Source organism: Arvicola amphibius, chromosome 6, assembly GCF_903992535.2.
Source record: "Arvicola amphibius chromosome 6, mArvAmp1.2, whole genome shotgun sequence".
Taxonomy (NCBI): Eukaryota; Metazoa; Chordata; class Mammalia; order Rodentia; family Cricetidae; genus Arvicola; species Arvicola amphibius.
Window position 1 is genome coordinate 128,702,936 of NC_052052.2, and position 13,577 is coordinate 128,716,512.

The 13,577-nt window shown below is 42.4% G+C and overlaps 1 non-coding gene across 1 annotated transcript; it reads right to left on the bottom strand.

The window, feature by feature from the left end:
* Nucleotides 1-7,061: 7,061 nt before the first annotated feature.
* On the bottom strand, nucleotides 7,062-7,205 carry LOC119818131. The gene has a single exon (XR_005286040.1). It is a non-coding gene; the product is annotated as a small nucleolar RNA SNORA67 (small nucleolar RNA).
* Nucleotides 7,206-13,577: the final 6,372 nt, after the last annotated feature.

Consider the following 13,577-nt stretch of genomic DNA (forward strand, 5'->3'; position numbering starts at 1 on the left):
AGAGGGCTTGCAGGAGTCGACCTTCTCCTTCCACCACGTGGAACCCAGGGGGGCAAAGTGAGGTCACCAGGCTTGGCAGCAAGCACCTTGACCTGCTGAGTCATCACAGGCTTGCTTTTGACTTTTAAAGAGGAGTCTGTCTTGCTGGAGTGAGGTGGTATCTTAACCTGGGGTTTTGTTTGTTACTCTGCTTGTTTATTTTGAAGCAAGGTCTCACATAGCTCAGGCTTCCTGCCCCTCCTGCCTCCACACTAGTGACGGTGTGGGTCAGCACACCTAACTCTCACTGTGATGTGGACATGAGCTTTCCCAGTGATTAGCAGTGGTGAGCATTTTTGGTCTGTCCGCTGGTCATCTGCATACCTTCTTTTGAGAAATGTCTGTTAGATCTGTTAGCCATTCTTAGATTATTTGTTTTTCCATTAAGATGTTTAAGTTCCTAATATATTCTCAACATTTGCCCCCCGCCATGAGATGTTTTCTTTGCAATCTGCTCCTACCATTAGTAAGCTGCCTTACATTCTGATGATTCTTTTCTTTGTTGCAAAGATATACAAAAGTTTTGATGGAATCCATTTGTCTGTCTTTGTTTTTGTTTCCTGTACTTCAGAGAAATCTTGTGTAAACAGCTTTGTAAATCCCAGTGTCCTCAAGTGTCCTGGTGTTTTGTTGTTGTTATTATATGGACTTTGTATCTTGAAACTTTGCTGGAATTGTTTATTCTAATAGCTTCTTTGGAGTAGGGGGTCTGTCTTTGGGGTGGGGGTCTTTCTTGGGGTTGGGAGTCTTTGGGGATCACATTATGGAGCCAGGTGTATTAGCACACACCTTCAACCCCAGCATACTGGAGGCAGAGGCAGGCAGCTCTCTGTAAATTAGAGGACAGCCAGGTTGACATAGAAAGAACATGTCTCAAAACAGATTACATCACGCACAAATAACTTCATTTTCTGCTTGGATCTTTCTTTTCTTTTCCCTTTTTTTCTTCCTCTCTCTCTCTCTCTCTCTCTCTCTCTCTCTCTCTCTCTCTCTCTCATCTGTTTGCTTTGCTAAAGACTTCCAGTATCAAGGTGAATAAAAGCAGCAAATGCTAACACCCATGTCTTAATTTAGGCCTCACAACACTGGTTGATAGCATTTCACTGTTGAATACATTGCTAGCTCTTGACTTGGTGTGCATGGCCTTTCTCATGTGAAGGTTTGATTTTTCTAATCCTGATTTGTTCAACATTTTATCAAGAAGACAATGGTGAGGATCATCAAATGCATTTTCGATATCTGTTGAGATGATCCTCTGACTTTTGTTCTCCATTGTGCTCTATGATAGATCACATTTATTGGTTTGCATATGCAGATCACAGGGAATCATCTTATTTATTTATTTATATTTATTTATTTGAGACAGGGTTTCTCTGTGTAACAGACCTAGCTGTCCTGGAACTAGCCCTTGTAGGCCAGGCTGGCCTTGAACTCACAAAGATCTGCCTGCCTCTGCCTACCAAGTACTGGGATTAAAGGTATGTGCCACCATCACCTGCCTGGCATCATCTTTTCAATGTGCTGTTGGACTCAGCTTGGTGGTATTTCACAGGCATGTCTGTAACTGTATTGATTAAAGACACTGGCTTATCATTCTTTCCTTTGGTACCTTTATCTATGTTTTGTATCAGGGTTTTGTTGCTTTCATAGATTATGTTCTTCCTTCACTTTTTTCCCCCTAATAATTAGAGACTGGTATCACACTCAGTGGTATAGCTGTCTTTGGTGGATGACATTTGAAATTACTAATTCAATCTCATTATCTGTTACTAATAATTAGTTTCTTTTTTTCCCCTCTACCTTAACATCCCAGACACGGTTTCTCTGCATAGTCCTAGCTGTCCTGGAACTCTTTCTGTAGACCAGGCTGGCCTTCAACTCAGAGATCCACCTGCCTCTGCCCTTGGAGTGCTAGGATTAAAGGCTAATTATTAGGGATTTTTTTTAATGATTCCATTTTGGTAAATTGTATGTGTCTATGAAGTTACCCGTTTCTTCTATTAAATTTGTTGGAATATAATTGTTCTTTATAACCTCCAATGGTTCAATGCATTTCTGTAGTATCGGTTGTATTGTCTCCATTTTGACCACAGGTTTTGTATCTTCACCCTGCTCCCCACCCACACCCTGTACCCAGGTATTATCGAGTCCTTACACTTGCTTCACAACTGAGCTGCATCCTCCCCCCACCCCGCCCTTCTCTTAGTCTGACAGAGGGTTTCACAGATCAGCTTACCTTTTGGAAGAGCCAGCTCTCCTTTTTTTATTTTATTTTATTTTTTTAAGATTTATTTATTGTGGATACAGCATTCTGTCTGCATATATGCCTGCAGACCAGAAGAGGGCACCAGATCTCATTACAGATGGTTATGAGCCACCATGTGGTTGCTGGGAATTGAACTCAGGATCTCTGGAAGAGCAGTCAGTGCTCTTGACCTCTGAACCATCTCTCCACCCCCAGTCAGATCTCCTTTAGTCTTCGCTAAGTCTGCATTTCATATATTTCTGCCTGACCTTTCTTTTTTCTTTTATTAATTCTGCATTTGTTTGATATGCTTTAGTTCACGGAGAGGCAGCCATGAGTTGTTTATTTGTGATCTTTCCACATTTTTAAATGGAGATTTTAGTCGTTCTAATCTTTGAACTTAGCACTGCATTGACTCTGTGTTGTAGGTGTTTATATGGTTTAGCCCCATGTTCATTGGAAGGAAAATTTAAAAACTTTTAAATTGGGAATGAATATTCATAATTCATTTCTTGATATCATTGGTTACTCACCTGTAAGTTGTTTAATTTCCATGTATTTGTACAGTTTCCAATGTTTCTGTTGTTAATGCATTCCCGGTTTTATTGTGCTGTGGTTAGAAAAGGTACTTGATATGACTTGAATTTTTTTTAATTTGTTGAGCCATGCTTTGTGGCCTATCATATGATCCGTCTTGGAACATTATGTTTTGTATGTGTTCTGTAGCTGTTGGTTGATGCTCTGTGGGTGTCTTTTTTTGTGCACTTGGACAAGATAACATCTAGTTTTGCTGTTCTTTTGTTGGTCTTTCCATTATTGAAATTGAGGGGCTAAGGTTCCTAACTATTATTGCAATGGAGTCTTTATTTTCCTTAGAGCTATTAATGCTTGCTTTAAATATTTGAGTGCTCCCATATTGGGTACATGTATGTTTAGGATTATTCTATTGCTCACTCGTAATGACTCATTATGTAATAACTTCCTTTATATTTTTTATTGCTTTTGACTTAATGTCTGTTTTATCTAATGTCTACTTATGGCTACTCCTCCTTTATTAAAAATTACATCATAGAATACCTCATCCCATCCCCCACTCTTGACCTATGCTTGTGTATGGTACATTTAGAGGTCAAAGGTCAGCCTTGAGAGTCATTTCTTGAACACCATCTTCCTTGTATTTTGTAACAGGGCTCTCACTGAGACCTCGTGATTTTGGCCAGACCCCAGTGAATCCTAGCTATCCACTTCCTCCTCCTCCCTCAGTGCTGGGAGTAGAAATTTACATGGGTGCTGGGGACTGAACTCAGGAACTTTTGCTTGTATCACAAGCACATTACCAGCTGAGCCACACCCCTAGCTCCCTGAAGATGTACTTATGGCGCTGTCCCCAAGTTGCTATAGGCGTCCTCTTCTGCCTCTTTAGTCCCTTCCTGGGAGCACTTTTCCCAGCGTTGCCACTGCTGATGCCAAGGATTTAAATGCCCTCGACTCATCCTTCTCTAGCGCTGCTCTATGCTCACAGTTTTTGAAAAGTTATCAACAGCAAGTATGGGAGTTAAGTAATAACTATTCTGTTTCTTACACCCACCCCACCCCATCTCTAGTCCTTTCTGGAACCTTTCTAGTACCATAGCTAAGTCACCATGCGGGGTGAGCAGAACCGTGACAAGGGCAGTTCTTGCAGGTTTAGTAAATTCCAGTGAGTCCTTTTATCCGTAGTTCTGCTCTCATGTGGAGAGAAAGCACCCACAGTGCCTATGTTCCTTACTGCACTGTGGTTCTGCCCTCAGACATTTGCCCTGGAGAGACCGAGACCCCTTAGGGAGAAGCCCATGATAACCAGCAGTGTGTACTTAACATTTTGAAAATGACAGAAATGGTAAGACAGGAAGCCATGACGACCCAAGAAACCAGGACTCCCTCATCACTAGGTGGGAGAATTGATCTTAAATCAGTTAAGCTCAGAGATCACATTCCTTTTAAATCTACAGTTTCATGGTAATGGCAAGTGCCAAGGTAGGAATTATTTCTCATTAACTGTAAACTACAAATACTGCTCTTTAAAGGAACCAAGAAAATCTGATTAATTTTAAGAATTTATCAAAATAAATGTTCTGTACTAAAAAGTAAATCAAACCATTCAAAGCAAATTTCCATTAGTAATTTGAAAGCTAGCCCCAAGGCTACTTTAAAACTTCAGATGTTCACAAGATGAATTATACGATTAGTGTTTATTGAGTACAGTTATTTGCGCAACTGTGGATAAGGCAGCGGTTTCACAAATTAAGGAGAGAATGGGGTTGTTGAGGTGGCTCGGTGGGTACAGGCACTTGCTGCCTATCTAAGTCAGTGTTCTATTGCTTTGAAGAGACACCGTGATCAAGGCAACTTATGAAAGAAAGGATCTGAGGGACTGGAGAGATGGCTCAGTGGTTAAGAGCACTGCCTGCCCTTCCAAAGGTCCTGAGTTCAGTTCCCAGCAACCACATAGTGACTCACAACCATGTGTAATGAGGTCTGGTGCCCTCTTGTGGCCTGAAGGCAAGCACGCAGACAGAATACTAAGAATACTGTATACATGATAAATAAATAGATTTAAAAAAAAAGTGTTAGTCTATGGCCATCATGGCAGGAAGCACAGAGGGAGGGAGGCAGGCAGTCAGGCACGATGCTGGAGCGGTTGATAAGAGCTTACATTGGATTCCCAGGATGAAGGCAGAAAGAAAGCAATCCTGGACCTGGCGAGTCCCATTCCCCATGACACACCTTCTCTAACAAAGCCACACCTCCTAATTCTTCCCAGTCTACCAGCTGGGAAGCAAACCTTCAAATCTTTGAGCCTCTAGAGGCCATTCTCATTCAACCATCTACTGTTAATCCCGCTGACCAGGGGTCAAGCTGGAGCTCGGGAACCCGTGTGATAAAGGGAGAGAACAAAGTCCACTAGGTGCCCTGTGACCTCCACACCCATGCCATGCAATAATAATAAATAAAAACAAAGAATAAGTAGATAAACAAACGGCAAAAAGAAAGGGCTAGGTTGGTTCGGATGCTCAGGAGAATCTGTTACACAACAATACACCCCAATGGCAACAATTCTATTAAGACATACAGAAAAATATGAAATTCCTACAAGTCATTGAACATTTGTTATTATTAGTTATAAATGTGCAACAGAAAACAAAGGCTACATATTGACATTCCCCAAATGGTGTCTGATGTCCACATTGACTGACACAGCATATGTCTGGCCTGGTACTTGTCTTCATATGAGGAGAGATGTTGACTTAGCTTTCTTCTTGACCTTTTTTTTCCACATCATCATGTATGAAATGACATATGGACATGACTGTGGGGCAAACTGAGGTCCTTAAGTTACAACTTTGCTTTTCACTGTTTCGGTTATCCACAACTATTAAACAGAAAATTACAGGAATAAACAACTGCTAAGTTTTGAATTGTGCATTGCTCTGAGTGATGTAATAAAATTTTGCACCGTCCACTCTTTCCCGCCCATGGCATGCACAGCACTTTTGTCCAGCCCAATCACAGCTTGTGTGTAACCCACCCACCAGTTTCCAAGACCCTGCTTGATTATGAGGCCAAGGGTCCAGAAGACGCCCCGGAGCTTGTGTTCAGGTGACACTTACTTATGATCCAAAGTGCCAGTGTGAAGAAAAGAGTCACCCAGGCAGAAAACCAGGAAAGACATGGCATACCAGGAAAAAGGTAACATCCACTGAGTGTGGATGGCCTGTAATGTACCCATGTAGATAACAGAGAGCCACAGTGCTGAGAACATGGGCTGCCTGTCTAAAATTAGCCTTGCTTTTCCCAAGGCTGAGGATATCAGTGTTTTGAGAGTTTCAAACAGGAACCTCGGTTTAGTCTTTTTTTATTTCTTTCTTTTATTTTTGAGATTATATCATTTCCCCCTTCCCTTTTCTCCCTCCAAACATGCTCATATACTCCTTGTTCTCTTTCAAATTCATGGTCTCTATTTTCATTAATTATTGTTACATGCATATATATGTACATATATGTGTATATAGGTACATACACATATATATAGATATATAGATATATAATCTGATCAGTCTGATATATAAACAAATATACAATCTGCTTAGTCTGTACAATGTTACTTGTATATGTTTTCAGGGCTGATCATTTGGTATTGAGTAACCAGTTGGTGTGCTTGTCCCTGGGGACTATTTCTCCCTCCCTCAGCATAGGCGCCTACAGTTTTCTGTGTAGGGTTGAAGCCTCATGCTCTTTCCCTAGGGAGTTTGGCATGGCTATTGTTATTGTCTCTGTCAAGTTCATGTTCAGGCAGTCTTGTTGGTGAGACTTTATTCAGACATTACTAGTATTTTCCCTACATTTATTTGTGTGCGTGTGTGCACACATGTGCATGTACACATACATGCCTGCCATAGCACACATGTGTGAACCAGAGAACAACTTTCAGAAGCTGGCTCTTTCCTCCAGCCATGTGTGTTCCAAGGATGGGACTCAGACTGCCAATATATAGTCATTTTAAGGAATAATAAAATTGTGACAACTTGAAGTAAGGATGAATCAGAACCTAGAATTTTATGAATAAATATATATCTTGAATTTTTTGAGACAGAGTTTCACTGTGTATCCCTGGCTGTCCTAGAACTCACTCTGTAGACCAGGCTGGTCTTGAACTCACAGAGATCAACCTGCCTCTGCCTCCTGTGTGCTGGGATTAAAGACATGCATCACCAGTGCCTGGCAATTTTTCAGTCATATATGTAGGCAGTTCAAGGAAGGCAAAGAAATCAGTATTTCTTGCTCTGCAAGGACATTAGGCATGCAGGATTTTCTTCCAAGTTGCTATGTTCCAGAGAAGGACACTAGTTATCTCCTTGAAGAGGAAATCATCACCTTCGTGTGCATGCATGCACACACACACACACACACACACACACACACACGAAAGAGAGAGAGAGAGAAAAATAGAGAGAAAGAGATACTCTGAGAAAGACATACACTGTATTTTTTATCATGTCCAGCCCTTTCATCCAACTCTTCCCAGATCCACACCACTTCTCTACCTAACCAACTTTGTGTCCTCATTAAAAAAACTTACTAGGTCTGATTTGTGTTTCTCAAGGGTCTATGGGATCATCCACGGGAGCCTGGCTGGTCTACCAGGGACAATAACTTTAAAGAAATGGACTCTCCCTCTCTCAAAAGCTGTCAACTGCTCCTTAGCTAGGGAGCTCACTTCCCCTCTTCATGCTGGGACTGTGTTTGACTTAAGCTTGTGTAAGCCTTGTGTATCCTTGTCACAACCACTGTGAGCTCGTGTGTGCAAACGTCCTGTAGCTCTCCCTCTCTCAAAAGCTGTCAACTGCTCCTTAGCTAGGGAGCTCACTTCCCCTCTTCATGCTGGGACTGTGTTTGACTTAAGCTTGTGTAAGCCTTGTGTATCCTTGTCACAACCACTGTGAGCTCGTGTGTGCAAACGTCCTGTAGCGTCTGGAAGACTTTCGCTGTAATCATTCTCTGCCTCCAGCTCTGACAGCCCCTTCTACCTGTTCTATCCTGATGCTGCTTCCTTGAGAGGAAGGAGTGTGATCTATGTTCCATTTACAGCTGATCATGTGCATTTTCTCACTCTCTGCACCTTGATCGATTGTGGGTCTTTGTGTGATATGGGATGTGCTTTTGTATATGTGTTGCTTTTATTGGTTGATGAATAAAGCTGTTCGGGCCAATGGCTTAGCAGAGTAAGCCAAGCAGGAAATCAGAACAGAGATACAGAGAGAGAGAGAGAGAGAGAGAGAGAGAGAGAGAGAGAGAGAGAGAGAGAGAGAGAGAGAGTAGGTGGAGTCAAGAAGATGCCATGTAGCTGCCGAAGGAGACAGACTCCCCCAGAAACTTACCAGTAGTAACCTTATAGCCTCATGGTGATATATAGATTAATAGAAATGGGTAAATTCAAGATGTAAGAACTAGCTAGAAATATGCCTGAGTCATTGGCCACACAGTGCTGTCATTAATACAGTATCTGTGTGATTTTCTGAGCTGGGTGGCTAGGAAATGAATTAGTCTCCACCTACATTTGTGTTGATTGGTGTCTATTGTGAAAACAAGCTGCTTTGATGAGGGTTGAGAGGTGCACTTATCCAGAGGTGTATAGCAAGAAGTCCTCAGGGAGAATAGATTTTTCCTACGTGGGTCCTGGAGATCAACTCATGTCCGTGGGATTGCAAGGCAAGTGCTTTACTGACCGAGTTATCAGCCCAGCTGTCCAGATGTTTTTGTATGTGTGTGTCAACTATGCCTCAGTAATTTAAAAAGTGTTCCTTGGCTACAACAACCCAGTTCTTTGTGTTTGGGGGGATGTCAGAGCTGAGGCAAGGAGAGCGTGTGGTGGGTTGTTTATAGCAGCTTAGTTTCTAGAGCTTATGAATCATTGTGTGCCTATAAAAAATTTTGTGGGTTTTTTGTTTGTTTTGTTGTGTGTGTGTGTGTGTGTGTGTGTGTGTGTTGTTTCTCTGTGTAGCCCTGACTGTCCTGGAGGAAATTTTTTATTATTATTATTATTATTATTATTGATTTAAAAAAGATCTCTGTGAGTTCGAGACCAGCCTGGTCTACAAGAGCTAGTTCCAGGACAGGCTCCAAAGCCACAGAGAAACCCTGTCTCGAAAAACCAAAAAAAAAAAAAAAAAATTTTAGTACTGCTCACACAGCCTCCATAGTCAGGAAGCAGAGAGACATGCATGCTCAGCTCATGTTCCCATTTTTATTCCATGTGGGACCTGAGCCCCTGGGATGGTGCCAGCCACATTCAGGCTGGGTCTTCTATCTTCTGTTAAGCTTTTCTGAAAGCACCATCATAGATATATACTCACAGGAGTGTTTCCATGGTGACAACATCCTGTCAAGTTGACAGTTAAGACCTACTACCATATAACATACACATATTTCTGGCACAGTTAGCTGAGGGGGACAAAAAGCATTGGCACTCCAAAAGCAACAAGTACTCCTGGCACTCAGCTCTTGGCTTATAAAACCATTCTATAATAAAGGGAGCCAGGGATCCTTGAAGAAGTGGCTCATTCTGAGTCTGGGACAGAAAGTACAGGAGAGGAACTGGAATACCCTGCAGTGACAGAGTAAAGGGATTAAGACCACACAGGTTACCAGGTGATGCTGTATATCAATAGAATACCGCTCAGAAGCTGAGTGACCTCCAAGTGGTCAAAGATGGAATAATTTAAGGGTTGGAAGTGGAAGAGTAATATTGGATTACAATATTTTTTACAAGTGGAGACTTGTAAAAAAGAACCTGTGCAGGGTGGTGGTGGTGCCCATCTTTAATTCCAGCACTTGGGAGGCAGAGGCCAGCGGATCTCTGTGAGTTCAGGGCCAGCCTGGGCTACAAGAGCTAGTTCCAGGACAGGCCTCAAAGCTATAGAGAAACAACAAAAACAAAACAAAACCAAAAAGAAGAAGAAGAAGAAGGAGAAGAAGGAGAAGAAGGAGAAGAAGGAGAAGAAGGAGAAGAAGGAGAAGAAGAAGAAAAGAGGAAAGTGGAGGAGAAGAGGCCAGTTTCCTGCACAGCAGAATCTCACACAAATGCTGTTTATATCCTAAGACTCCAAGTCCTCCTGCATGGTCAGTGCATGAAGATCTCATTCCGTATAGGCTTTTCACACCAGCGTTCAGAGGCTCTTGATGGCTTTGAGGAATCCTTCAAATGATCTCTGGCTGAAGTGGCTGAATGTGAAGATGGTGGTATTGGCCTTCGTCTTCTTCCCCAGGGTACTGGTACACTGTCAGGATCCTTTCCCAAGGACAGGGCTACTTCTCTAACCAGACAGTAAGGAAAACTCGTTCTCTACAAGGCTGGTGCTTCCTTCATGGGGACTACTTGTCTCCAATTTGCTTATGCTCCTCCCTAAAGATGCAGATGTCCTCACTGCCACCTGCATCTCCTCAGGAGCCATCTGGGGCTGAAGGACCAGTATGTAGTGAGAGGCAGAAAGACCAAGAATCTGTATCTTTCTTTCTTTCTTTCTTTCTTTCTTTCTTTCTTTCTTTCTTTCTTTCTTTCTTTCTTTCTTTCTTTCTTTCTTTCTTTCTTTTGGTTTTTCGAGACAGGGTTTCCCTGTAGTTTCTAGAGCCTGTCCTGGAACTAGCTCTTGTAGACCAGGCTGGCCTCGAATTCAGAGATCTGCCTGCCTCTGCCTCCTGAGTGCTGGGATTAAAGGCGTGCGCCACCACCGCCCGGCTAAGAATCTGTATTTTTCTTAACTAAAAAGTACCTCAGGTGATTCTCACAGCTGTTGCTAAAGCTTGTGAGTGACAGCTAAAGAAGCTGATTTTTGGCAGAAAGTGTTTAAGACGATTTATACCCAGGTGCGGTCAGGAGTTCCTGTCATCTCAGGACCCGGGAGACTGAGAAAAGGGGACTGTAAGTTCAAGGCTAGTCCAAGTTATACGTCAAACCCTTGCCAAAGGAGACAGATGGAGGGAAAGAAGGAGTGGAGAGGGAGGAAGGAAGGCAGGGAGGGAGGGAGAGAGGCAGGCAGGGAGGGAGGGAGGAAGGGAGGGAGGGAGGGAGGGAGGGAGGAAGGGAGGGAGATACCATAATTGTTTCATCATTCTACAACCCCTCAGATTCTTCTCAGAAAACAATAGCATAGATAAAATGGAAGGAGATTAGAGCCAGCCTATAGGACGCTAAGGTCTGGGGAACAGTTGAGTGACAGCACACACTTAACACATGCTTGGCCTTAAGCTCCAGGTCAGCACCCTCCTAAAAATACATAAAAATTAATCAAATCAAATGGACCTTGTTGGGATTTTTTTTTTGTTGTTCAAAACAATCAAACACAAGACTATATTTTAAGACTCAGGGAAAAGTAAATCTTGATTACATACTGATTGGCATTAAGGATTTTGTGCTAATTTTGTTATATTGATTTATGCAAAAAAGATACTCCTTCCTATTTTAGATGCATTTAAGTTGAGAGGGGATAGGAATTACTTGCTATATGGTATTTGTTTTAAAATTTTAGCTGGGCCAGCAAGACGGCTCCAAGGGTAAAGACACTTGCCCCCCAAGCCTGATGACCTGAGTTTGGTCCCCGTGACCAAGTGGTGAAAGGAGAGAGTAGACTCTCTCAAGTTGTCCTCCGACTTCCACGTGCTACCATCATCCTTCCCATGCCCTGCACATAGTAAATAAATAGAGACATAGATGTAAATTTAAAATACATATGTTCTACAGAAATTTTTTTTAACAAACTTCAAAGCAGTGAAAAGTATGCATAAGATGGAGCATGCGTAGAAAGCGGGACCATTCTGGAGGGTGTGACGGGCACAGGAGGGTTGCTGGACTCCCGAGCTCTTAATAGGTTTGAAATAGTCTAGAGAAAATTACTAAACATGTCTAAAAAATGGAAATATATGAGCCCACAGAATGAGATGCCGGATCCTTAGAAAGTTAAAGACAATCCTATTTCATGAAATTCCACTTCTAGCTACATATCAGGAACTACAAACAGGTACTCCAACACACATTTGCACATGCAAAATAGCACTCTCCACAGTAGCCAAAAGGTAGGAGCAGCTCAAATGCTTATCAACACACGAATGAATAAACAAACTGTGTGTGTATGTGCATGTATGTGTGTGTGTATGATAAAACTTTAAAACAGTACATCAAGTGAAATTAGCCAAATATAAGAAATAAATTGTATCATTTCAATTACCTGAGATATTTAGAATGAACAAATTCATGGAGCCATGAATTATTATTGAGGTCCTGAAAATTTAGGCAAGAGACTGGGTCCTTGGGGTGAGGGGAATAATAATGGTTGCTGAATGGGTATCGTGCTGTCTGGACTCTAGTGGTAACTGCACAGCACTGAGGATATATTGAGTTGATGTCATTGGAATGTGTAAGTTTGCTGTGTGAATTTAACCGTATTTAAAAATAAAAGCTGACAGCCAAGGCATAGGATGAAGGACTGGGTTAGAATACAATGTTGGGGTACCTCACACCAACACCCCTGCATCTATGGTGAGCTGAAGGTCCACACATTTTTCTAGCCTCTAACTACTGGAAATGGTGATAAACAACGGCTGGGCTACTTGATACACACGCATCACGTTTTAGCTATGTTCGTTTCCTTATTTGTTTAAGTAATTTTATTGCCAGGTCTAGAGTCCTTACTCAGGAAAAACACATTGTTGATGTTTAATTAAATGAAATCTGCAGAACCAGACTGAATTTTAATATATTATAGATTACCACTGACAGCCCCATCCATCCCACTTAACAATTACACCTGGCAGATGGGAGGAACAGGGGTGGCATAGCTTGTCAGCACAAATGCCTTCCCTAGTCCAAAGAAGATCACCTTAAGCACCACCATGTAGATGTCTTGATGTAAAACCAGCCAACGACCCTCACCAACCAGACTGGAAGCATAGAAAGTGGTCTATACCTAAGGCAGAAACCCACTGACCTAGACGACATATGGCACTGTCTTCTGTGCTAAGTGGTAACTCTGTGTAAAAGGAGACTCCAGCTGGAGACTATCAAGGCACCTATAATCCCAGCATTTGAGAAATGAAGGCAGGAGGATTACTTTAGGTTAGCCTCAGCTGCAGAGTGAGTTTGAGGCTTGAGGCTAGAGTGGATGACCTGAGACCCTGTTGTAGTAAGGAGTTGCTGGCAGGCCTGCTTTTCTTCCCGCCTGGCTCCTGGCCGCCTGCTAGCTTATGCCCCGAAATAACAACACACAAACTGTATTCATTTAAACACTGCCTGACCCATTAGTTTCAGCCTCCTACTAGCTAATTCTCACATCTCTTGCTTTAACCCATATCTAATAATCTAAGTAACACCACGAGTGGTGTCTTACCTGGAAAGATTCAGCATGTCTGACCTGGCGGCTGGCTCCATCGCATCTGGCTCTCTGAGAAGAGTCATGGTGACTGTCCCAGAGAGGAGAGGCGGGGCAATTGTCTGAGCCATCTACCTCACTTCCTTTTTCCTGTTCTGCCTACTTCACCTATCTAAATCTTGCCCTATCAAAAAGCCAAGGCAGTTTGTTTATTAGCCAATGAGAATCCTCCATCACCCTGTCTTAGAAGGTTATCTGTTATTAGTGTGTGTACGTGTGTGTGCGTGTGTACGTACGTACGTATGTATGTGTGGTATGTATGTGAATAAGATTCACATGTGTGTCATTGTACATACATGGAGGTCAGAGGACAGCTTTCAGGAGTTGGTTCT